The sequence below is a fragment of the Martes martes genome (assembly GCF_963455335.1).
Source record: "Martes martes genome assembly, chromosome: X".
NCBI lineage: Eukaryota > Metazoa > Chordata > Mammalia > Carnivora > Mustelidae > Martes > Martes martes.
In genome coordinates, this window is record NC_137897.1 from 68,619,735 (window position 1) to 68,645,846 (window position 26,112).

The window sequence follows — 26,112 nt, forward strand, 5'->3', positions numbered from 1 at the left end:
TTTGATATTGGTTTATTTTATGGTGATCTATTTTTAGGTTATGTCTTCTCTTTGTTTGATCTGTATGTTTATCACTTCATAATAACATACAGTTGTGTCTATTATGCCTTTTTAATAGGTCTTAAAATCCATTAGAGTAATTTTTCCCACTTTATTCTTTTTATTAGAAACAGTTTTAGATAGTCTGACCTCACTACATTTCCAAATACATTTTAGAATAATTTTATTTACAAAAATCTTGCCTACGTTTTCATATGAATTGTGTTAAACATATTTATAGATTTGGACTAATTGACATTTTTAGCATATTGAGTATTTGATTCCATAAATACAATATACCTATTCATTGTTTGAGGTGTTCTTTGTTTTATTCTTGCTTTTAAAAGTTTTTCACTTTTATTATTTAGTCTTGCTACATTTCCCCATTTTTTTCCTTTCCAATTTATTAAACACCAGAATACTATATATATATATATATATTTGACATATATAAATATATAAATATATATAAATAAATATATATAAATATATATATTTATATTTCTTTACTTTGATTTTCTACAAACAAACTTGGTAATTTTTCTATGAAATAAAGAAAGAAGATGAAAGCTCTATACATTTTAACCATTTATACATCTATAATTCAATGATATTAACTACATTCTCAATGTTTTGTAATCATCAGCCCTCTTTATATCTTAAATTTTTCTTCATCCTCAGCAAACACTGTGTGACATTAAAAATTAAATCCAGGGGCACCTGGGTGGCTCAGTGGGTCAAAGCCTCTGTCTTCAGCTCAGGTCATAATCACAGGGTCCTAGGATCAGGCCCCACATCAACCCCTCTGCTCAGCAGGAAGCCTGCTCCCCACCCCCACCTGCCTCTCTGCCTACTTGTGATCGATCAAAAAAAAAAAAAAACACTCCTTTAAGAAAAAAAAAAAATCCATTTATCTCCTTCCGCAAGTCTCTGGTAAACTCTATTTTACTTTTTTTTTCTTTATTAATTTGACTCTTCTGTGCACCTCATATAGGTTTAATAATACAATATTTGCCTTATGTGTCTGGCTTATTTCTTCTAGCACAATATTTTAAAGGTCTATACATAATGTGGCATATAACAAAATTTTATTATTTTTTATGCCTGAATAATATTCCACCGTGTGGATATAGCACATTTGTTTATTCATTGATCTGCTAATTGACACTTAAGTTCTTTCTACATTTTTGCTATTCTAATTTATGTTGCTATCAACATGGGTGTAAAAGTATCAGTTCAACTCCTTACTGTCAATTGCTTTCTATCTATATCCCAGAGAAAAATGGCTGGGTTATATGATAGTTTCATGTTAAAATTTTTCTGACACTGCCACATTTTTCCCAGTGGCCTTACCATTTGACATTCCCACTAACAATGAACAAGAGTTCCACTTTCTCCACATCTTTGCTAACACTTGTTTTTTTGTTTGTTTGTTTGTTTGTTTGTTTTATTATTGTCATGTTAGTGCTTCTGAAGTGATTCCTCATTGGTTTTTCATAGGCAATCCCCTCAAAACTAATAATATTGAACATCTTTTCGTGTCTTCCTTGTCTATTTATATCTTTGGTTTCTACTCAAGTGTCTCTTCAATTCCTTTGGCCATTTTTGTCCTTCCAAGTTTTAGTTTAAATTCCAGTTAACTAATATACAGTATAATATTAGTTTTAGGTATAGGATTTAGCGATTCATCACTTACACATAATACCCAGTGTTCATCACAACATGTGCCTTCCTTAATACCCATCACTCACTTAACACATCTCCCTGCCCAACTCCCCTACTGCAAACCCCAGTACCTCGGTATATTCTCTGTAGTTAAGAACGCACTTTATGGTTTGCCTGTCTATTTCCCCCCTATATTCATTTGTTACACTTTTTAAATACCACATATGAGTGAAATCATATAGTACTTGTCATTCTCTGTCTTATCTCAGTTAGCATAATACTCTCCAGCTTCATCCATGTCACTGCAAATGGAAAGATTTCATTATTTTATATGGCTGAGTAATATTCCAACACACACACACACACACACACACACACACACACACACACACACGACCTCTTCCTTATCCATTCATCAGTCAATGGACATGTAAGCTCTTTCCATAACTTGGCTATTGTAGATAATGATGCTACAAATCTCAGGGTGCATGTATACCTTCTAATCTGTATTTTTCTATCATTTGTGTAAATATCTAATAATGTAATTTCTGGATTGTGGGGTCATTCTATTTTTAAGTTTTTGAGAAGCCTCCATACTATTTTCCAGAGTGGTCACACTAGTTTACATTCCCACAAAAAGTACAAAAGGGTTCTACTTTCTCTGCAACCTCCCCAATATCTGTTGTTACTTGTGATGTTAATTTTAGCCACTCTGACATGTGTGAGGTGATATCTCAATGTAGTTTTGATTTATATTTCCCTGATGATGAGTAATGTTGAACATCTTTTCTTGTGTCTGTTAGCCATCTGGATGAGTTCTCTGAAAAAAATGTTTATTCATATCTTCTGCCCATTTTTAACTGGATTGTTCATTTTTGGGGTGTTCAGTTTGATAACTTCCTTATCTTTTTTGGATACTAACCCTTTACGCATATGTTGTTTGCAAACATCTTCTCCATATCCAAAGTTTGCATTTTAATTTTGTTGATTGTTTACTTCACTGGGCAGAAGCTTTTCTTCTTGATAAGGTCCCAATTATTCTTTTTTGTTTGTTTCCCTTGCCACCAGAGACATAGCTTTTAAGAAATTTCTACAGCTGATGTCAAAGAGTTTACTGTCAATGTTCTCCATTAGGATTTTGGTAGTTTACTTTCTCATGTTTAGATCTCTTTTTTTTTAAGATTTTATTTATTTATTTGACAGACAGATCACAAGTAGGCAGAGAGGCAGGCAGAGAGAGAGAGAAGGAAGCAGGCTCCCCACTGAGCAGAGAGCCTGATGCGGGGCTCGATCCCAGGACCCTGGGATCATGGCCTGAGCCGAAGGCAGAGGCTTTAACCCACTGAGCCACCCAGGTGCCCCTCATATTTAGATCTTAATTCAATTTTGAATTTATTTTTATATGGTGTAAGAAAGTGGTTCAGTTTCTGCATGTGGCTGTCAAGTGTTTTCAGCACCCTCTGTAGAAGAGACTATCTTTGTTCTGCCGGATATTCTTTCCTTCTCATGGAAGATAAGTTTAACATATAGTTGTGGGTCCATTTCTGGGTTGTCTATTCTGTTTCATTGATTTGTGTGTGTGTGTGTGTGTGTGTGTGTGTGTGTGTGTGTGTTCGTGTGTGTGAGTTTGTTACTAGTACCATACTGCCATGATGACTACAGCTCTGTAATATACCTTGAAGTCCAGAATGGTAATGCCTCCAGGTTTACTTTTCCTTTTCAAGATTGCTTTGGATTTTGGGGTATTTTGTGGTTCCATACAAATTTTAGGATTGTTTGTTCTATCTCTGTGAAAAATACTGGTGGCATTTTGATGGGGATTGCTTTAAATATATAGCTTGCTTTGTGTAGTATAGACATTTGAGCAATATTTTTTCTTCCAACCCATGAGCATGGAATTTTTTCCCCTTTCTTTGTGTCATTTTCAGTATCTCTCATAAGTGTATCCCAATTTTCAGAATAGAGATCTTTTAGCTCTTTGGTTACGTTTATTCCTAGGTTTTATATTTTTTGGTGCAATTGTAAATGGGATCAATTCCTTGATTTCTTTTTCTGCTGCTGCATGATTGGCATATAGAAATGTAAAAGATTTCTGTATGTTGATTTTGCATCCTGCAAACTTACTGATTTCATTTATCAATTCTAGTAACTTTTGGTGGAGTTTTTCAGGTTTTTTATATAGAGTATCATGTTGTCTGCAAATAGAGAATGTTTGACTATTTATTTCCTGGTTTGGATACTTTTTATTTCTTTTGATTGCCTGATTGCTGAGGCTAGGACTTCCAGTACTGTTAAATAACTGGTGAGAGTGGACATCCCTCTCTTATTCCTGACCATAGAGCAAAAGTTCTCAGATTTTCCCCATTGAGGATGATATTAACTGTTTTTGGTTTTTTTCTGTATATGACCTTTATGATTGTTGATGGAATTTAACCTTTTTTTTTTCGTATATGGCCTTGATAATGTTGAGGAATGTTCCTTCTATCCCTACTTTGTGAAGAGTTTTTATTAAACATGGATCCTGTAGTTTGTCAAATGCTTTTTCTGCATCTATTGAGAGATCTTGTGGTTCTTATCCTTTCTCTTACTTATGTGATGTATCACCTTGATTGATTTGTGACTATTGATCCATGCTTGCAACATAGGAATACATCCCACTTGATCTTTTTATGTACAGTTGGATTTGATTTGGCAGTATTGTGTTGAGAATTTTTGCATAAATGTTCATCAGATTACTGGCCTATAGTTCACTTTTTCAGTGGGGTCTTTATCTTGATTTGGAATCTAAGTAATGCTGGCCTTGCAGAATGAGTTTTGAGTTTTTCCTTTTCTATTTTTTGAAATAATTTCAGAAGAATAGTTATTAATTCTTCTTTAATTTTGGTAGGATTTCCCTGGGAAGCAACCTGGCTCTGGACTTTTGCTCACTGAGAGATTTTTTTTTTAAATAGGCTTCATGCCAAACATGTAACCCAACATGGGGTTTGAACTCACAACCCTGAGATCAAGAAAAACAATGAGATCAAGATTTGCACTCTTAACCAACTGGGCCACCCAGGTGCCCTCTTTGGGAGACTTTTGATTACTGATTAAGTTTTTTTGCTGGTTATCAGTCTATTCAAATTTTCTATTTCTTCCTGTTTCAGTTTTGGCAGTTTATACGTTTTTGGGAATTTATACATTTCTTCCAGATTGCCCAATTCATTGGCATTTAATTTTTTTGTATTCACTTGTAATTGTATTTCTGTGGTATTTGTTGTGATCTCTCCTCTCTCATTCATGAGTTCATTTATTTGAGCCCTTTTTCTTTTCTTTCTGAGTATGTCTAGGGGATTATCAATTACATTAATTATTTCAAAGAACAGTCTTCTAGTTTCATTGATCTGTTCTACTCTTTTTGTTTGTTTCTGTATCATTGATTTCTGCTCTGATCTTCTTTTCCCTTCATCTGCTGGCTTTGGATTCATGTTTTGTTCTTTTCCTTGTTTCTTTAAGTGTAAGGTTAGGTGGCATATTTAAAATTTTTGTTGTTTCTTTGAAGTAGGCCTGTACTGCTCTGTACTTTCTTCTTAAAACCACTTTTACTGAATCTCAAAGGTTTTGAATCATTGTGCTTTCATTTTCATTTGTTTCCATGTAGTTTTTATTTTTTCTTTAATTTCCTAGTTCACCCATTCATTCTTTAGGATGATGTTCTTTAACCCCCATGTTTGTGGCCTTTCCAATTTTTTTTTCTCCTGGTTGGCTTCAAATTTTATAGCATTGTGGTTGGAAAATATGCTTAGTATAATCTCAATCTTTTCTTATTTATTGAGGCCTGGTTTGTGACCTAGAATGTGATCTATTCTGGAGAATGTCCCTTTTGCACTTGAGAATAATGTGGATTGTCCTGTTTTAGGATGAAACATTCTAAATATATCTATTAAGTCTATCTGGTCCAGGGTGTCATTCAAAGCCATTGTCTTCCTGTTGATTTTCTATTTAGATGATCTGTCCATTGATGTAAGTGAAGTGAGAAAATCCTCTACTGTTATTGTATTATTTTCTATGAGTTCCTTTTTTGGGTCTTATTGTATTATATATTTGGGTGTTCCCATGTTGGGGGCATAAGTATTTGTAATTGTTAGATCTTTTTGGATAGACCCCTTTGTTATAATAAAGTGCTCTTATTAATCTCTTGTTTTAGTCTTTGGTTTAATATCTAATTTGTCTAATATAAATATTGGTACTCCAGCTTTCCCTTCACAGCTGTTTGTATGAGAAGTATTTCTCTATCCCATCACTTTCAACCCGCAGGTGTCTTTAGGTCTCAAATGAGTTTCTTATAGACAGCATATAGATGCATCTTGTGTTTTTACCCATTTGGATATCCCGTGTCTTTTGATTGGAGCATTTAGTCTATTTATATTCAGTGATTTCTGATAGATATGAATTTATTGTCATTTTATTACTCTTGTTGTTTCTGGAGATCTCCTCTGTTACTTTCTAGTTTTTGTTCCTTTTGGTCTTTTTTGTTCCTACTCAAAGAGTCCTCTTTAATATTTCTTGTATGATTGGTTTAGAGGTCGTGAACTCCTTTAATTTTTATTTGTTTGGGAAATGATTTTTCCTATTCTGAATGATAACCTTGCTGGACAGAGTATTCTTGGCTGTAGGTTTTTCCCATTCAGCCCGTTAAAGATATCATGCCACTTACTGTTGGCCTGCCAAGGGTCTGTGGATAGATCTGCTGCTAACCTGATTTGTCTTCCCTTGTTAGGTAGGGACTTCTTTTGTATTGCTGCTTTCAAGATTTTTTATCTCTGCAAATTTGTCTCCAAATTTGGTGTTGGCCTGATTTTGTTGATTTTGATAGGAGTTTTCTGTGCCTCCTGGATTTGGGTGTTTGTTTCCTCCCCAGAGTAGGGAAGGTTTCAGCTATTATTTCCTCATACAAACCTTCTACTCCTTTTTCTCACTCTTCTTCCTTTTGGATTCCTATGAAACCAATTTTATGACATTTCATAGAATCACTATTATCCTTAAGTCTCCATTTTTGATCCAAGATTTTTCTTTCTCTTTTGTGTAGTCTCATTATTTCCCATAATTCTATCTTCTATAGCATTTATTTGTTCCTCTATTTCTTCCACTTTTGTGGCCATTACACCCTGTCATTTTTTTTTAAAGATTTTATTTATTTACTTGAGAGAGAGAGAGAATGAGAGGGGGAGAAGTTCAGGGGGAGAAGCAGACTCCCTGTGGAGCTGGGAGCCCAATGCGGGACTCAATCCTGGGACTCCAGGATCATGACCTGAGCCGAAGGCAGTCGCTTAACCAACTGAGCCACCCAGGTGCCCCCACCCTGTCATTTTTTAAGTATGTTATTTCATTTTTCATTTTGTCCTTATTGGTTTTAAGCTCTTTTATTTCTATGGTAAGGGACTCCCCTGTATCTTCTTTGATTTCCTCAAGCCCAGCTAATATCTTTATGATTGTGGCTTTTAATTCTGGATCAGTTATATTACTTATATTTGTTTTGATTAGATCCCTTGCCATGACTTTTCTTATTCTTTTGGGATGATTTCCTCCATCTTTGCATTTTGTCTAGGTCTCTTTCTTCTTCTATGTGTTAGGAAAGCCTGTTATGTTTCCTGCTCCTGAGACTAATGACTCTATGAAGAAGAGGTTATATAATGTCCAGGGCTTGGGGCTTTTGCAAGTGTTCCTTTTGCTTAATGCATGCACTCTGTTTCTGTGTTATGGCTGCTTTATTCCTGTGGTAAGCCTTCTGCAAATTCTCTTTGCCTGCAATGAGGACTGTTTAGACCTTGGCCCGAGTGTGGTGAGTTTTAACTAGGTGTGCTCTGGTTTGCCTGTTAAAAGGACCTGATGGTATTTCCATTTGAACTGAAGCATTGCAGAATTTTGTGGTCAGCAGATGTCATACATGTGGTGGTAGGGGGGTTGCTGGCCTTCTGGGGGATGGGTCCACTGTCCTCGTTCTCAGGAGCACTTGCCCAAGAAAAAAAACTACCAGAAGAGCACAGTGGGGCAGGCTTGGGTGTAAGCAATTTAGGCAGCCAGTGTTGGTTCTGTGCTGTTTACTGAATTAGCTTATGCTGAGGATGGCAGAGGGAAATGGTGCTAGCCAGCCCTTTTTTCCCAGGATAGAGTTAGAGCTGGCTGCTGTCAGGGGAGCACCCCACACCCCAGAAATGCAAATAAATTCCCCTCACATGTTTTTCTGATTGCTATTTACACACTCTATGTCCGGCCGGATTCCTTGTCTGCCTGTAGAACTATAGTGCACTTTGGACTCTTTCCCTGCCAGACCAGCTGTTTTAAAACTCAAAACAGGGACCTGGTGTGGTGGGGGCCAGTACTTGTTTTCTGGGGGAGGGTGTCACTGAGCTGGAATGGATGCAGTTTGACCCAGAAGGGCAGTGCCCCTGAACTAAGGAGCATGGAATCTGGAGCAAGCACACTAAGTGGCCAGTGTCCAGATTAGCTGCTATCAGTAGTTGTCTCTGTGTTTATGCTGAGTGGTGGGGGAGGTAAATTGTGCTCACTAGCTCCCTTATCCCTGGAGAAACAATGCCAACTCTCTCGATACACTCCAAGGAGAAGCCATCTCCCCAGTGCATCCCAGGATTCTCAGGAGATCCTCAGGTCCTTCCATTTGCACTCTGGGTTGCATGTCTGCTTTCTCTACAGGAGCACTGCAATACCCTCAGGACTCTATTCCAAGCACACCTCGGATCTCTAAAATTCCAGTCTTTGGAGTGAACCAGTTGGTTGAAAACATGCATGAACATCAGTCTGGCTCATTTTCTTAGTTAATAGCTATGGTGAAGTGTTTTTCTTGTGTGATCATCTGTGTTCTCCTCTCTCTTGCCTCTCTCTGGGACCTGGGGTCTCTCCCCTTCACAGCACCACGATCCATTTCTCCCCCAAATCACATCTCTGCATCTCCTACCTTCTATGATGTGGCCTCCTCTCTCCCATTGGTTGTACAGTTTGTTCTGTTAGTTCTCAGATCAATTTCTTGGATATTCACAGTGATTTCATATTTATCTAGCTGTGTTCAAGGGATGAGGCAAGCCTAGGGTCCTTCTACCACTTCACCATCTTAGCTCGAACCCCTTTCCCCATTTTGAATCATGTTTGTTTTGTTGTTGTTAAACTGTAAGGATTATTTATATATTCTGGATTTTATTTCTTACTCAGGTACATTATGCACGAGTATTTTCTCCCATTTGGTAGATTGCCTTTATTTTTATTTTCCTTAGTTTTTTTTTTTCCTTGAGTATAGTTGACACACAATGTTACATTAGTTTCAGGTGTACAACATAGTAACTCTATTTGTACAACAACTCTCTGTATTATGCTATGTTCATCACTGGTGTAGCTCCATGACACCATACACACTATTACCCTATCATTGACTGTATCTGTTGTATCTTTTATTCTCATGTCCTATTTATTCCATAACTGGAAATCTGTATCTTCCACTCTCCTTCGCCCATTTTGTTCATCCCCCTTCCCACCACATCAAAATAAAAAAACTTTTGCAGCGCTAAGGGAAACATTAACAAAACAGAAAGGTAACTACTGAATAGAATATATTGTAAGTGATATATCTGATAAGGGTTTTAAATCCATAATATATAAGGAGATTATATAATTCAACACCAAAAATAAAAACCCCCAAAATTTGATTACAAAAAGGACAGATGGCCCAAATAGACATTTTTCCAAAGAAAACACACAGACCCAAACAAACACATGAAAAGATGGTCAACATCAGTAGTCATCAGGGAGATGTAAATCAAAACCACATGGGATGTCACCTTACCCCTGTCAGAATGGCTAAAATTAAAAAATATATATATATGAAGTATTTTTCTTATAGAATATTTTGATACACAAAATTCTTAATTGCTTTGAAGTCCAACTTATCTTTTATTTTTGACCCGTGTTTTTTGTATAACACTTATAAAGTCAGCTAAATCTAATGTCATGATGATGTTTTCTATTGACTTCTTCTAGGAGTTTTATAGGTTTAGCTGTTACATTTGTCTTTCATTCATTTTGAGTTAATTTCTGTATATTGAGTAAAATGAATCCAATTTCATTTTTTACAGGTGGAAATACAATTTTCCAAGCAGTGTTTGTTGAAAAAAATGTCCTTTACCCATTGAATAGTCTGAACATTTTGTATAAAAAAATCAATGGACCATTATTTACGGGCTTATTTCTGACATGTCTATTCTATTTCATTAGATTATATGTCTTTCGCTATACCAGTACCATGTTGTTTTAATTACCGTAACATCATTGGAAGTTCTGAAGTTTGCTAGTGTCAATACTCCAACTTTGTTTATTTCCAAAATTTTTACACTACTCAATGCCTCTTGCAATTCAATGTGAATTTAAATATTGGCTTTCCTTTTATGTGAAAAAGCTGTTGAAGATTTGATGAGGATTGCATTACATTTGTAGGTTGTTCTTTCTTATTTTTTTATGTTTTATCTTTGAAAGATTTTATTTGTCTATTTATTTATTTATTTGAAAGAGAGAGAGATCAGAAGGAGGCAGAGAGGCAGGCAGAGAGAGGGTGAAGCAGGCTCCCCACCAAGCAGTGAGCTCAGTGTGGAGCTCTATCCCAGGACCCTGAGATCATGACCTGAGCCGAAGGCAGAGGCTTAACCCACTGAGCCACCCAGGCGCCCCCAAATCTGTAGGTTGTTCTGGGTGATATAGGTATTTTAACATGTTAAGTCTTCTTATTTTAAAAAAGTCAACTATTTTTCCATCTCTTTGAATCTTATTATTTATTTCATCTTTTTTTGTAGGTTGTAGAGCACAAGTCTTTAACTCATTAATCAGATTTATTTCCAAATGTTTGATCTTATAGATGCTATTGTAAATGGAAGTGATTTCTTAATTTATTTTTCAGATTGTTCATTGCTAATTTATAGAAACACGCCTGATTATTGAGTATTGATCAAGTACCCTGTGATTTTGCTGAATTCATTTCTTAGTGTTACTCTTTCTTGTGGATTCTTTGGAAATTTCTCTACACAGGATCACCTCGTTTGAGAATAAAGTTATACCACTCCCTTGACATTTGGGATACATTTTATTTCTTTTTGTCTAATAGCTCTGGCTAGAACTTCCACTGCAATGTTGAACAGCCGGGGTGAAAGCAGATTACCCCGTCTTGCTTCCAGACCAAGGGATATTGGTCTGTAATTTTATTTTATTGTAATGTCTTTATATGGCTTTAGCATCAAATTAATGCTGGTTGCATAGAATCAATCTGGAAAGGGTCCCTCCTTTCTACTCTTTCTCTCTCTCTTTTTCTTTTCTTTTTTTTGGAAAAGTTTGTGATTATTTTTTCTTCATATGCTTAGTAGAGTTCATCAGTGAAGCTGTCTCATCCAGAACTTGTCTTTACTAAGAATATTTTTTAAAAGATTTTAATTTATTTGACAGGCAGAGATTACAAGTAGGTGGAGAGGCAGGCAGAGAGAGAGGAGGAAGCAGGCTCCTTGCTGAGCAGAGAGCCCAATGCGGGGCTCAATCCCAGGACCCTTGGATCATGACCCGACCCGAAGGCAGAGACTTTAACCCACTGAGTCACCCAGGTGCCCCTGAGAATATGTTGATTAGTGATTCAATATCTTCTCTTATCATAGGTCTATTAATTTTTATTTATTTATTTTTTTTGGTGGGGGCACCTGGGTGGCTCAGTTAGGTAAGCAACTGACTCTTGGTTTCAGCTTAGGTCATGACCTCAGGGTCCTGGGATGGAGCCCAACATAGGGTTCTGTGCTCAACATGGAGTCTACTTGAGTTTCTTTCTCTTCTTCCCTCTGCTCCTCTTCTCATGCTTGCTCTCTCTTTCTCTAGTAAATAAATAAATCTTTAAAAAAATTCCTTTCATTCTTGTGCCAGACTGTATAATTTGTATATTTTGATGAATTTGCACATTTCTTCTAGGTTATCTAATGTCTTAGCTAAAAATTTTACTTAGGGGCCGCCTGGGTGGCTCAGTGGGTTAAAGCCTCTGCTTTTGGCTCAGGTCATGTTCCCAGGCTCCTGGGATCGAGCCCCGCATCAGGCTCTCTGCTCAACAGGGAGCCTGCTTCCTCCTCTCTCTCTCTGTCTGCCTCTCTGCCTATTTGTAATCTCTGCCTGTCAAATAAATAAATAAAATCTTAAAAAAAATTACTTAGTATTCTCTTTCAAAAAAATTTACCTCCATATATTCATCAGTAATGGTCTGCCTTTCATTTCTTATTTGAGCTATTTGTATCATCACTTTTTACTTTGTTAGTCTAGCTAGGTTTGTACATTTTTAAAAGAACTAAGTTTTATAATTAATGAATTTTCTCTACTGTTTCTATATTCTCTATTTTGTCGCTGTTCACTTTTTTTATTTCATTTTATTATGCTTTGCTTTATTTCACTTTGCAGGTTTTTTTTTTTTAACAAATGGAATGTTTGTGGCAACCCTGCATTGCACAAGTCTATGGACAACATTTCCCAAAAGAATTTGCTAATTGTATGTCTTTGTGTCACTTTTTGGAAATTCTTGCAATATTTCAAAATTTTTCATTATTATTATATTTGTTATAGTGATATATGATCAATTATCTCTGTAATTATACTAGGTAGCCACACACTACTCTCATTTAAAATGGCAAACTGAATCAATAAATGTAGCATGTGTTCTGACTACCCCATAGAGTAGGTATTCTCCCATATTTCATCCTCTCCTGGTGCCTCCTTATTACATGAGACACAATTACATTGAAATTAGGCCAATTAATTATCATACAGTGGCCTCTAAGTGTTGCAGTGAAGGGAAGATTTGGACAACTCTCACTGTATTTTTTTAAAGTTTTTGTTTAAATTCCAATTAGTTAACATATGGTGTGATGTTAGTTTCAGGTGTAAAACATAATAATTCAACACTTCTACACAACACCCAGTGCTCGTCACAAGTGCACTCCTAAATCCACATCACTTATTCTTTTTCCACATCACTGATTTAACCCAAGTACCCACTGACGATCCCTCTGGAAACAATCAGTTTGTTCTCTACAGTCAAGAGTGTTTTTCTTGGTATTCCTGTCTCTCTTTCTTCTTATTTTCTCTTTGCTCATATGTTTTGGTTCTTAATTTTCAAATATAAGTGATATCATATAGTATTGTTCTTTTTCTGACTGACTTATTTCACTTAGCATACTACTCTCCAGCTCCATCCATTTCATTGCAAATGGCAAGATTTCATGTTCTTTTTAAATGGCTGAAGAATAATCCACTGAATACATATATCGCTTCTTTATCCATTCATCAGATGTTGGACATGGGCTGCTTCTACAATTTGTCTTTTGTAAATAATGCTGCTATTTATTGGGTGCATATACACTTCTTTTTTTAAATTAATTTATTTATTTTAATAAACATATAATGTATTTTTATCCCCAGGGTACAGGTCTGTGAATCACCAGGTTTACACCTTTCACAGCACTCATCATAGCCCATACTCTCCCCAATGTCCATATCCCCACCACCCTCTCCTGTCCCCCCTCCCCCCAGCAACCCTCAGTCTGTTTTTTGAGATTGAGTCTTTTATGGTTTGTCTCCCTCCCGATCCCATCTTCTTTCATTTTTTTCTTTTCCTACCTCCCCCCAACCCCCCCACATTGCATCTCCACTTCCTCATATCAAAGAGATCATATGATAGTTGTCTTTCTCTGCCAAATTGTTGGGTAGGTTTTTCTTTCTCTTCTCTCCTTTCTTTTCTTTATTATTTTTGCTTTCTTTTTTCTTTTCTTTCTTTTTTTTTTAACTTTTTTAGGAACTTCGATACTATTTTCCAGAGTGGCTGTATCAATTTGCATTCCCACCAAAGGTGTAAGAGGGTCCCCCTTTCTCAAAATCCTCACCAATACCTCTCATTTCTTCTGTTGTTGATTTTAACCATTCTGAATGGTGGGAGGTGATACATCATTATAGTTTTCATTTGTATTTATCTGATGATTAGTGAAGTTGAGTATCTTTTCATGTGTTTCTTAGCAATCTGTATGTCTTCTTTGGAAAATGTCTATTCATATCTTCTACTCATTTTTAATTGGATTATTCATTTTTCAGGTGTTAACTTCTATGAGATCTTCATATATGTAGGATACTAATCTTTTACCAGATACGTCATTTGCAAATATATTCTTCCATTCCATAGATTGCATTTTAGTTTTGTTGATTGTTTCCCTTCTTGTGCAGAATATTTTTATTTGTTTGTTTGTTTGCTTATTTATTAATTTATTTTTAACAATGTTCTTTATTTATTTGACAGACAGAGATCACAAGTAGGCAGAGAGGCAGGCAGAGAGATGGGGAGGCATGTTCCCCGCTGAGCAGAGAGCCCGATGTGGGGCTTGATCCCAGGACCCTGGGATCATGACCTGAGCCAAAGGCAGAGGTTTTAACCCACTGAGCCATCCAGGTGCCCCAGATTTTTATTTATTTTTTATTTTATTATTTTTTCAGGAAATAGAGAGTAAAACTTCAATTTTTTCATCTCAATTGCTTATAATTTTGATCTTTTTTAAAAAAGAGAAATATAATTTTCTAACATAATTATAAATGTAATACACACACTTACAGTTCAATTTTAGTTCAGGAGTAGAGTTCTGAGGTTCACCATTTACATATAACATCCAGTGCCCATCATAACAAGTGCTCTCCTTAATACCCATTAGCCATCTATTCCATTCCCCACCCACATCACTCCAACAACCAACAGTTTGTTCTCTATAGTTACGAGTCTCTTGTGGTTTGTTTCCCTCTCTCTCTTTTCCCCCTCCCAAATGTTCATCCATTTTGTTTCTTAAGTTCCACATATGAGTGAATCATGTGGTATTTTTCTCTCTCTGACTGACTTGCCCAACTATTTGGAAAAGTAATCTACAAAACAGGAAAGAGTGTCTGACAGGAAAAAAAAAAAAACAGTCTCTTCAGCAAATGATGTTAGGAAAACTGGAAAGCAACATGTAGAAGAATGGAAATGGACCATTTTCTTACATCATACACAAAAATAAATTCAAAATGGATGAAAGACCTAAATGTGAGATAGGAGATCAACAAAATTCTAAAGGAGATCACAGGCAACAACCACTTTGACCTTGGCTATAGCAATTTCTTACTAAACTCATTACTGGGAGCAAGGGTAACAAAAGCAAAAATTAACTATTGGGACTTCGTTAAGATAAAAGGATTCTGCATAATGAAGTGAACAATCAATAAAATTAAAAAGCAGAATGAAAGAAGATATTTGCAAATGACATAGCAGATAAAGTGTTAGTATCTAAAATCTATAAAGAGCTTATTTTTTATAAAGAACTTCTTAAATGCAATAACTCCCAAAACAAACAATCTAGTTAAGAAATGAGAAGAAGACATGAATAGATATTTTTCCAAAGAAGACTTCTAGATGGCTAACAGACACATGAGAAAGTGCTCAACATCACTCATCAAGAGAAAATACATGTTTGTGAGGATGTAGAGAATGGGGAATCCTCTTGCATTGTTGGTAGGAATACAAACAGGTTTTTATTTTGATGAAGTCCCAATAGATTACTTTTACTTTTGTTTCACATGCTTCAGGAGATTTATCCAGAAAGAAAGATGCTAGCCCCCAAAATCGAAGAGGTTACTGCCTGTGTTCTCCTCAAATATCATCTATTTGTTAGTTCATATCTGTTCCATTGATCTATGTGTCTATTTTTGTAATATTCTGTTTTGATCAGCTCAGCTTTGTAATACACCTTGAAATCTGCAATTGTGATGCCTCCGACTTTCCTGTTATTTTTAAAGGTTGCTTTGGCTATTTAGATCTTTTGTGGCTACATAAAAATCTTTAGATTGTTTCTTCTACTCCTGTAAAAATTGCTATTGTATTTTGATAGGGTTTTCATTAAATGTGTAGATTGCTTTGGGTAGTATAGACATTTTAACTACAGTTGTTTTTCCAATCCATGAGCATGGAATGTCTTTCCATTTCTTTATGTCATCTTCAATTTCTTTCATCAGTTTTTATACTTTTCAGAGTGTGGGTCTTTCACCTCTTTGGTTAGGCTTATTCCTAGGTTTCTTGTTTTTGACACAATTTTAAATGGGATTGGTTCTTTTTTTTAATTTAATTTTATTTATTTCAGTGTTCCAAAATTTAGTTGTTTATGCACCACACCCAGTGCTCCATGCAATACATGCCCTCCTTAATACCCACCACCAGGCTCACCCAAACCCCACCCTCAGCCCCTACAAAACCTTCAGTTTGTTTCTCAGAGTCTACAGTCTCTCATGGTTTGTCTCCCCCTCTGACTTCCCCCAACTCACTTCTCTCCAACTCCCTATGTCTTCCATGTTATTCCTTATGCTCCACAAGTAAGAGAAACCATATGATAATTGACTCTCTCTGCTTGCCTTATTTCACTCAGCATAATCTTCTCTGGTCCCATCCATGTTGATACAAAAGTTGGGTATTCATCCTTTCTGACAGAGGCATAGTACTCCACTATATATATGGAACATATCTTCTTTATCCATTCATCTGTTGAAGGGCACATAAGATACCTGGGAATAAACCTAACCAAAGAGGTAAAGGATCTGTATTTGGGGAACTACAGAACACTCATGGAAGTAATTGAAGAATATATAAAAAAGATGGAAAAACATTCCATACTCATGGATTGGAAGAATAAGCATTGTTAAAATGTCTACATTGCCTAGAGCAGTCTATACTTTCAATGCCATCCCTATCAAAATTCCACCATCAGTTTTCAAAGAACTGGAACAAACAATCTTAAAATTTGTATGAAACCAGAAGAGACCCTGAATTGCTAAGTAAATATTGAAAAAGAAGTACAAAACTAGGGGCATCACGTTGCCCAATTTCAAGCTTTACTACAAAGCTGTGATCACCAAGACAACATGGTACTGGCACAAAAACAGACGCATAGACCAGTGGAACAGAGTAGAAAGCCCAGAAAAGGAATTGATTCTTAAATTTATCTTTCTGCAGTTTCATTATTGGTGTATGGAAATGGAACAGATTTCTGTATGTTGATTTTGTAAACTATAACTTTACTGAATTCTTGTATCTGTTCTAGCAATTTGTTTAGTCTTTGAGGTTTTCTAAATAGAATATTATGTCATCTGCAGATAGTGAAACTTTTACTTCTTCCTTGCTGATATTGATACCTTTTATATCTTTTTCTTATCTAATTGCCATGGCTATGACTTCCAATACTATGTTGAATAGTGGTGAAAGTGGACATCCCTTTCTTGTTCCTGGCTGTAGAGAAAATGCTGGCAGCTTTCCCCCATTGAAAATGATGTTGATTGTGAGATTTTCATCTATGGCCTTTATTACACTGAGGTAAATTACCTCCAATCATACTTTGTTGAGAGTTTTATCATGAATGGCTGTTGCACTTTGCCAATTGTTTTTTCTGCACCTATTGAAATGATCATATGGTTCTATCCTTTCTCTAACTGATGTGATGTATCATGTTGAGTCATTTGTGAATATTGAACTACGGTTGTTAACGTGGAATCATTAATCTGATTGTGGACAATGAGATTTTTAAATATATTGCTGGACTCAGTTTGTTAACACTTTTCTGAGGATTTTCACATCCATGTTCAGCAAAGATATTGTCCTGTAGTTCTGTTTTTTGTGGTGTCTTCATCTCATATTGGTATCAGAGAAATGCTGGCCTTATAGAATGAATTTGGACATTTTCCCTCTTTTTCTATTTTTTTAATAGTTTGAGAAAAATAGGTATTAACTCTTCATTAAATGTGTGGCAGAATTCCCATGGTAAGCAATCTGGTCCTGAGTCTTTGTTTTTTTGGGAGTTCTTTGATTATTGATTCAGTTTCTTCGCTGTTTTTTTGCTCAACTTTTTTGTTTCCTCCTGGTTCATATGGTAGCTTATATATTTGATAGTTGATATGTTTCCCAGAATTTATTCATTTCTAGTTTGCCCAATTTATTGGCATATAATTTTTCATAATAGTCACTTATAAAAGTTTGCACATCTGTGGTGTTGGTAGTTCTTCCTCCTCTTTCATTTGTATTTTTTTTCTTTAATTTCAGTCCTTTCTCTTATTTTCTTAATACATCTGGTTAGAGGTTTATCAAATGATTTTTTTTAAAGAATCTGATTCTAATTAAAACTAGAGCTTCCCTATGACCCTGCAATTGCACTACTGGGTATTTACCCCAAAGATACAGATTTAGTGAAAAGAAGAGCCATCTGTACCCCAATGTTCATAACAGCAATGGTCATGGTCGCCAAACTGTGGAAAGAACCAAGATGCCCTTCAACGGATGAATGGATAAGGAAGGTGTGGTCCATATATACAATGGAGTATTATGCCTCCATCAGAAAGGACGAATACCCAACTTTTGTATCAACATGGACGGGACTGGAAGAGATTATGTTGAGTGAAATAAGTCATGCAGAGAGAGTCAATTATCATACGGTTTCACTTATTTGTGGAGCATAACAAATAACACGGAGGACGTGGAGAGGAGAAGGGAGTTGAGGGAAATTGGAAGGGGAGATGAACCATGACAGACTATGGACTCTGAAAAAACAATCTGAGGGTTTTGAAGGGGTGGGGGATGGGAGGTTCAGGGAGCCAGGTGGTGGGTTTTACGGAGGGCACGTATTGCATGGAGCACTGGGTGTGGTGCATAAACAATGAATTCTGTTACACTGAAAAGAAATTAAGTTAAAAAAATGAAGAAAAAAAAAGAAAAAAAAAGAACCTGATTCTAGTTTCACTAATATTTTCAATCATTTTCTTTGTTTCTACATAAATTACTTCTGCTCTAAACTTTATTATATCTTTCCTTCTACTGCTTTGGGGTTTTATTTGTTGTTCTTTTTCTAGCTCTTTGAAGGGTAAGCTTAAGTTGCTTATTTGATATTTTTCTTGATTCTTGATTAGGACTCTTAGAACTGCTTCTGATGCATCATATATATGTTTTGGCCTATTGTGTTTTCATTTTCATTTGTTTCCATGTATTTTTTATTTCTTTTTTTTTAAATTTTTTATTTATTTTCAGCGTAACAGTATTCATTGTTTTTTCACCACACCCAGTGCTCCATGCAATCTGTGCCCTCCCTAATACCCACCACCTGGTTCCCCCAACCTCCCACCCCCCGCCCCTTCAAAACCCTCAGGTTATTTCTTTTATTTCTTGGTCGGCTCATTCATTGTTCAGTAGCATGGTATTTAATTCCATGTATCTGTGGTCTTTCCAAATTTTCCTCTTATGGTTGATTTCTAGTTTCATAGTGTTGTGGTCAGAAAAGATACATTGTATGACTTTGATATTCTTGAATTTGTTGAGGCTTATTTTGTGCCCTAATATGTGTTCTCTTCTGGAGAATGTTCCATGTGTACTTGAAAATAATGTGTATTCTGCTGTGTTCAGATGTAATACTCTATATATATCTGTTAAATCCATCTTGTGTAGGTGATATATTCAAACTCTTTGTTTCCTTGTTGATTTTCTGTTTAGATGATCTCTTCAATGATGTAAGTGGGGTGTTATGTAATTCGGTTAGTATTGTATTGTCATCAACTAGTTCTATTTTGTTTGTTATTAAATGTTGCATAAATTGGGTGCCTAAATATTTAAATTGTTTGATCTTCTCGTTAAATTTTTCCCTTTGTGATTCTGTATTGCCCTTCTATATCTACTGTTACAGTGTTTATTTTAAACTCTAACATATTATTATTCTTTCTTTTGACATCCATTTGCATGATAAATGTTTCTTCATCCCCTCAATTTCAATCTGCAAGTCACTTGATATAAATGAATCTTTTGTAGATAGCATATAGATGTGTCTTATTTATTTATCCATTCTGTCATCCTATGTCTTTTGATTAGAACATTTAGTCTGTTTACATTCACATTAATTATTGATTGTTATATTATTACCATTTTATTACTTTCTTATAGTTTGAGAAGAGTTTTTCTCATCATTTCTTTTCTCACTGTGTTTCATGGTTTGCTGGCTTTCCTTATTAACATATTTGGATCTTTTCTCTTTATCTTTGTATACATATTAGTAGTTTTTAATCTGTGGTTCCCATTAAATTTATATATAAATCTTCTGCATTTTACAGTTTATATTAAGTAGATGGTCATTTAAGTTGGACCCATTATTCACTGCTCTCCTCTTCATGTTTTAGAATATGCTGTCACATTTTACACCACTTTGTTTTGTAAGTTCTTTGAGTTGTTTTTTGTTTTGTTTTGTTTTGTTTTTTGTTTTTCTTTCTTTCTTTCTTTTTTTTTTTTTTTTTACAAAAATCCATTTTTGGCGCTTTTGTGTTTCCTACCTACATACTCTCATTTTTGTTCTTGCCTTTCCATTCCAAGAGTCCCCTTTAGTATTTCATGCTGGGTTGGTGTAGTGGTCATGAACACTTTTAGTTTTTGTTTTCTAGGGAACTCTTATCTCTCCTTCCATTCTGAATAGAGCATGCATATTTGCATATTTTTCCCATTCAACATTTTGAATACATCATGCCACTTTCTTCTGTTTTGGAAAGTTTCTGCTGAAAAATCCATTTGATAGGCTTATGAGTTTCCTTTATATGTAACTTTTTTCCCCCTTGCTGCTTTTAACTTTTTACTTTTTCATTGTTTTTGCAATTACTTTACAAGATGTCTTGGTATGGATCTTGTTGGGAGTTCTCTGTGCCTCCTGACTCTTTCCCACATCAGCTATTATCTCTTCAAATTAATTTTCTGCCCCCTTTTCTTTCTTTCTTTCTTCTTTAGGGACTCTTATAGTACAAATGCTATTACTTTTGATAAAGTCAGTGTGTTCTCTAAGTCTATTTTCTGTTTTTTTTTGTTTGTTTGTTTGTTTGTTTTTGTTTTTGTTTTTTGTAATTCTTTTTTTCTATCTTTGTTCAGCTTGATTACTCTCCATTACTCTGTCTGCTTGGTCATTAACTCATTCTTATGCTTCCTCCAGCCTACTCTTCATTCCATCAAGTTTGTTTCTTATTCTGTTTATTGAGCCCTTTATCTCTTCTATGTTATTTCTTATTTCTGTGTTTAGGGTCTCACTGATGCCTTCCACTTTTTTCTCAAATGCATTGATTATCTTATGATCATTACTTTAAATTCTCTATCATTAATGTTCCTTACATATGTTTCACTTTGGTCTCTGGGAATGGCTTTGTTTTATTGTTTCATTTGGAACAAATTTCTCTGTCTTTTCATTTCCTGTCTCTGCTTCTGTTTGTTAGGAAATTCAGCTATGCCTCCTGTTCTTGAAGGTGTTTGCATTATGAAGAAGAGGTCCTGTGGTACCCTGCCATGTAGTATCCCCTCTTCTCTAGGACCTGAAACTTCAAGGAATGTGACCAAAGTGTTCTGAGTGATCCTTGCTATTGTGTCCTGGCCATTTTATCCTTCAGACCAGTCATCAGCAGAGAATCTCTATTTATTTATTTTGTTCATTGTGGGCAGTGTTTGGTCCCAGGCCTGAATGTTATGACTTTTAACTAGGTTTGAGCTGGTTTGCTTATGAAATGGGACTTGTTGCCACCATTCCTGGAACCAATGCCCTATAAAACTCTGACATAGGAAGACATGAAGTAGGCAGGAGTTTGGGCTCGTCTTCTAGGTGAGGGTTCCCACAGTGTTGGACTAAGGAGAGTTTGACTGGGAAGAGCAGTTCCACAGGAAGGTGGGGTGGAGGACTTGGTGTAAACAACTTAGGTAGGGAGTGTCTGCCCTCCGCTGGTTCCAGCAGGTGGCCCTGTGCTTATGTGACAGACAGGGAAGGGAAATGGTGCTTTCTAGTTCTTTTTTTCCTGTCTCTTTGTGTATCCCGCCTCTCTGCACACTCTCAGAGTTAGGTTTTGATTTAAGTGATCTTTAAGCCCTAATATTTTATAATATCAGAATGATGGTGTTTATATGTACTTTAGGTGGGAAAAAATCATTATGGCCTGAAGTATCCAGGTAAAATGTAAAGGAAGAAGCATGACTGCTACTCAACCTCGAAAGATGGGTAAGATTTGAAAATGGAAAGAGTTGAGGGTAGAGGTAAAAGGACTTCATGGGAGAATCATGTAAACAAAGATAAATGTACAAGGGATATTTGAGTAACTGTAACTAGACTAATGCAGTTTTTCAGATGTTTGTTATTTCAAATTAAGAAGAGATCAGAACCTGAAGGTTGGGGAGTCTTGAATCTCAGCCTAAGTTAAATGTCTTTCATGGTAATGTAGAACCATTGTAGATTTGTACAAAGGGAATTAATGCAATGTACCATAAATGCAGAGATTGCTACCTATACTGTTTCCTCTTGTGTTCTCAACAAGTAGAAAACTTCCAGGTACATAATAGAGTCTTTACAAATATTTGTTAAATAAATAACAAAAAACAGTTGTTATGTAGCATTGCTCAAAGTAAGGGAACAAATAAAATCAAGACCAATTAGAAAGCTATTTCAACCTCCAGGTACAAGATGTTGATTTCATTAAATTTGAGTGGTAAGATTGACTGTGCTAGTTTGATATAATTTTTTTTGTTTGAAGAAACAAGATTTGATGGCTTGTGAAAATAAAAAAAATCTTTTAAAAAATATTTTATTTATTTACTTGAAAGAGAGAGAGTGTGTGTGTGAGAGAGAGAGAGCACAAGAGGGAGCAGGGTCAGAGGGAGAAGCAGACTCCTTGCTGAGCGGGGATCCCAATGTGGGACTTGATCCTGGGACTCTGGGATCACAATCTGAGCTTAAGGCAGATTCCAAATTGACTGAGCCACCCAGGAGCACTGAAGAAAAATTCTAAACATACAACACATTCTCCCTAGTTTTCTAATCCATTGCCTGGACTAAAAGGAGAAAAACATTTACAACATGCTTTATTTTTAACTTAGCTATGTAGAACGCTGAGACCACAAATTACCTTATACACACCTAGTTATTGTACCTGTCATCAAAATTATGAAAGTACTGGGTTTAATCAATCCAGACTCTAAAAAAAGTTGTGATTTCTAATTACATATTGTTGAACTAACTTCAATGCATATGAGAAAGGAGAAATTGTTAGAAGGACAAATCACTGTTTTTTTTTCTTAATTCACTTTAATTAAACCAAATGTATCAACATTCCATTATGGAAGAGAATAAAATTATCTAAGTAGACCTTCGATGATGGCCTTATCGAGAATCACAGGCATAGCTCTTCAGTAAGGATCAATTAAACAGAATTAATCTCTGTGGAAAAGGGAATGTCAAGAACCCACTAAAGCATATTTAAAAAGAAAAATATATAAATTTAGTTGATTTCTTTGTATCTCCAGGAATGTGTTTATGAAATATAAATATAAATTATACTAATGGTCTTAAATTTCATAAGGTTCTTGATTACTAAGGAAGATTTCACCATATTGATGGTGACTTACATACTTTTGGATTTCACTTAGAAGAAAATTTTCCAAAAAATATTTAGTAAACACAGAATTGCTAACATTTTTTGGTCAAGTAATGACAATTTAAAAAAATAAAACTACTGGGATGGGGAGCAAGATGGTGGAGAAGTAGGAGACACTGTTTCAACCGGTCTCCTAAAATGAGCTGATTATCTACCAGAACGCTCTGAACACCCATGAAATCAGCCTGAGATGTAGCATTATACACTTCTGGATCTCTACAGGCACAGAAGACACCAGTGGACAGGTAAAGCAGAATGGAAATGTTGGACTGATATCAGAAGATAAACAGAAGGGGGAGGGAGCCACCAGAAGTGACTCATTGGAAAGTACTACCCCCATATGAGAGTGCCCTGTGATTGGGGACCAGCATTAACTTGGAGTCTGGTTAAAACCCTCAAAAAGAGCAAAAGATCTTAAGGGGCAACAGGTAGAATCAGGTGGTCAGGGGCACAGGCTTGGCCTTCAGACCCAGGATGTCCACAGCCAGAGACCACCCCTGCCAGAGAGAGTGTGGTGAAGCCTCCAGGCCAGGGTCCCTGAGCCGCTGGCACACGTGAAAGAGTCTGGGGGGACACCAGATGGTGCTCTCTAGAACCACAGGCTTTTGCACTCTACACTCATGCTGTGCAATAGGGGCCTAAGCTATGCTCCACACCCTCCCCAGAGGGAGGTCCGTGTGGGTGCTAGCAAGTGGGGGCTAAGAACAGCCTAGAATCTGAACACTCCCAGCCCAGGCAGACATGAAAGTCTCAGTGGCTGTCTCTGTTTGGGATCTTTCAGATGGCCTGGACCTGCCCAGACAGCAGCCTGGCAAATGTGGCCACTGGAAGCGAGCTCCCTGGACCAATATCGCAATTTTAGTAGCACCAGGATACAGAGACAATCCAGAGCTCCTGTGACCCCTGAGAAGGTGGCTGGGGATGTGCTCTGCTGGTGGGAGGTGGAAGAGGGGGAGTTTGTGTGCTCTGGACCACCCAGAGGGGAACAGACTGAGGCTTCACTCCGAGACGGAGATCTGGGTACAGTTTACTTTCATCTAAACCTCTGAAGAACTGACAAAAGCCACCAGAGGAAAAAACAACAAGAACAACAAAAACAAACAAACAAACAACAACAACAACAAAAACCTCCAGAGAACAAAATCCTGAACAACCAGTTTCCTCAGTGACCAGCCCCTTGATAGGGGGCAAGAGGACTCAATCCAAGCAAGACTGACTGAAAAACAATGAGGCAGGTCTCTCCCCCAGAAAGCCAGCCAAAAAAACAAACAAACAACAACAACAACAACAAAAAACAAAAACAAAAACAAAAAAAAAACAAGAAAGGACAACTACCATAGGGGCCCCATAAAACTGTAAAACACCAATATCAGGGGAAAAGAAGATATTAAGCTCCCAGTATTGCCCTAAAACCTGTATACTTCATAGATACAACTTTTATTTTTAATTCGTTCCTGCTATTCTCATACTTTTTAATTTTTTAAAAAAAATTTAACCTATTTGCCATCACAACGAGAGGTTCAATACAACAAATTCCATAATAACCTTTTAACTTGAACATTTTTTGATACATATACAAGTGTTTACTTTTGCTTTTCTATTTTTTTTAATATTCGTATAAAGATAAGCTTCAAGGTAATCATTTTTCCCCAATCAATACTACCTCAATATATAACCAGTTTTAATTCCCCTTTATCTCAGGAAAGTTGAGTCCTTTAACAAAAATATCAAGATACACCCACGAAGAATCAAAATAACCTTCCTTGCCCACACTAAGAATTAATAAGCACCCTCCCATCTTCTTCTTCTGTCAGTGTTTCTGTGCATTTGTTTTTCTTCTGGTATTATATAAATCTTATACTTGGGGCTCATTTTGGCTGGGTTCTTTTCTCCTTGTCCTTTACTTTTGTTGGTATTTTCCTTTGTTCATTTTTGTTTGTATACTTTATTAATATTACCTTAGAGGCCCATTCTGGCTAGGTCTTCTCTGTGCTTTTTTTTTCCTGTCTCTCTCTTTCTCTCCATTTTCTTCTTTTTTCTTTCTTTTGGTGAGGATCCCTGATTGCTCAGAAGTGTTTCAGGGTGCACCTTGCTTGGATCATGGTTGATACATTGAGCTACACATCGTTTCAGCCATCTCTCACCAAAATAACTAGAGGAGGAATGCCCAACAGAGAGAAAATTCAGAGAATGTGCCCTCTCCATCAGTGCTATTGGATATGGACATAAACAGTATGGTGGTAGGGGAATTCAGGGTAACAAATATCCAGGCAATGGCTAGGTTGGAGAAAACCATCAATGACAACATCGAATCTATTAGGGCAGAAGTGAAAGCCAACAGGGAAGAAGTTAAAAATGCTATCAGTGAATTCCAATCTAATCTAAATTCACTAACAGCTAAGGTAACCAAGACCTAAGGTACAATTTGTGATCTAGAGGACAAACTGATAGAGAAAAGGGATCAGGAGGAGGCCTAGAACAAACAGCTTAGAAGCCATGAAAACAGAATTAAGGAAATAAATGACACCATGAAACGTTCCAATATCAGAATTATTGGAATCCCAGAGGGGCAGGAGAAAGAAGACTAGAGGATGTAGTTGAAAAATTATCCATGGAAATTATCCCAATTGGGGGAATGGAACCAGCGTTCCTGTCCTAGATGCAGGAAGGTCTCCCCCTAAGATCACAGAATCTAGAAAGACCTCAAGACACTTGATTTTGAAACTGATGAATCTTAATTTTAGATAGGAGCTCTTGAAAGCAGCTAGGGAGAAGAGATTCCTTACATAAAGAGGAAGGCACATCAGAATAACATCAGACCAGTCCACAGAATCTGGGCAAGCCAGAAAAGGCTGGCAAGACATATTCAGG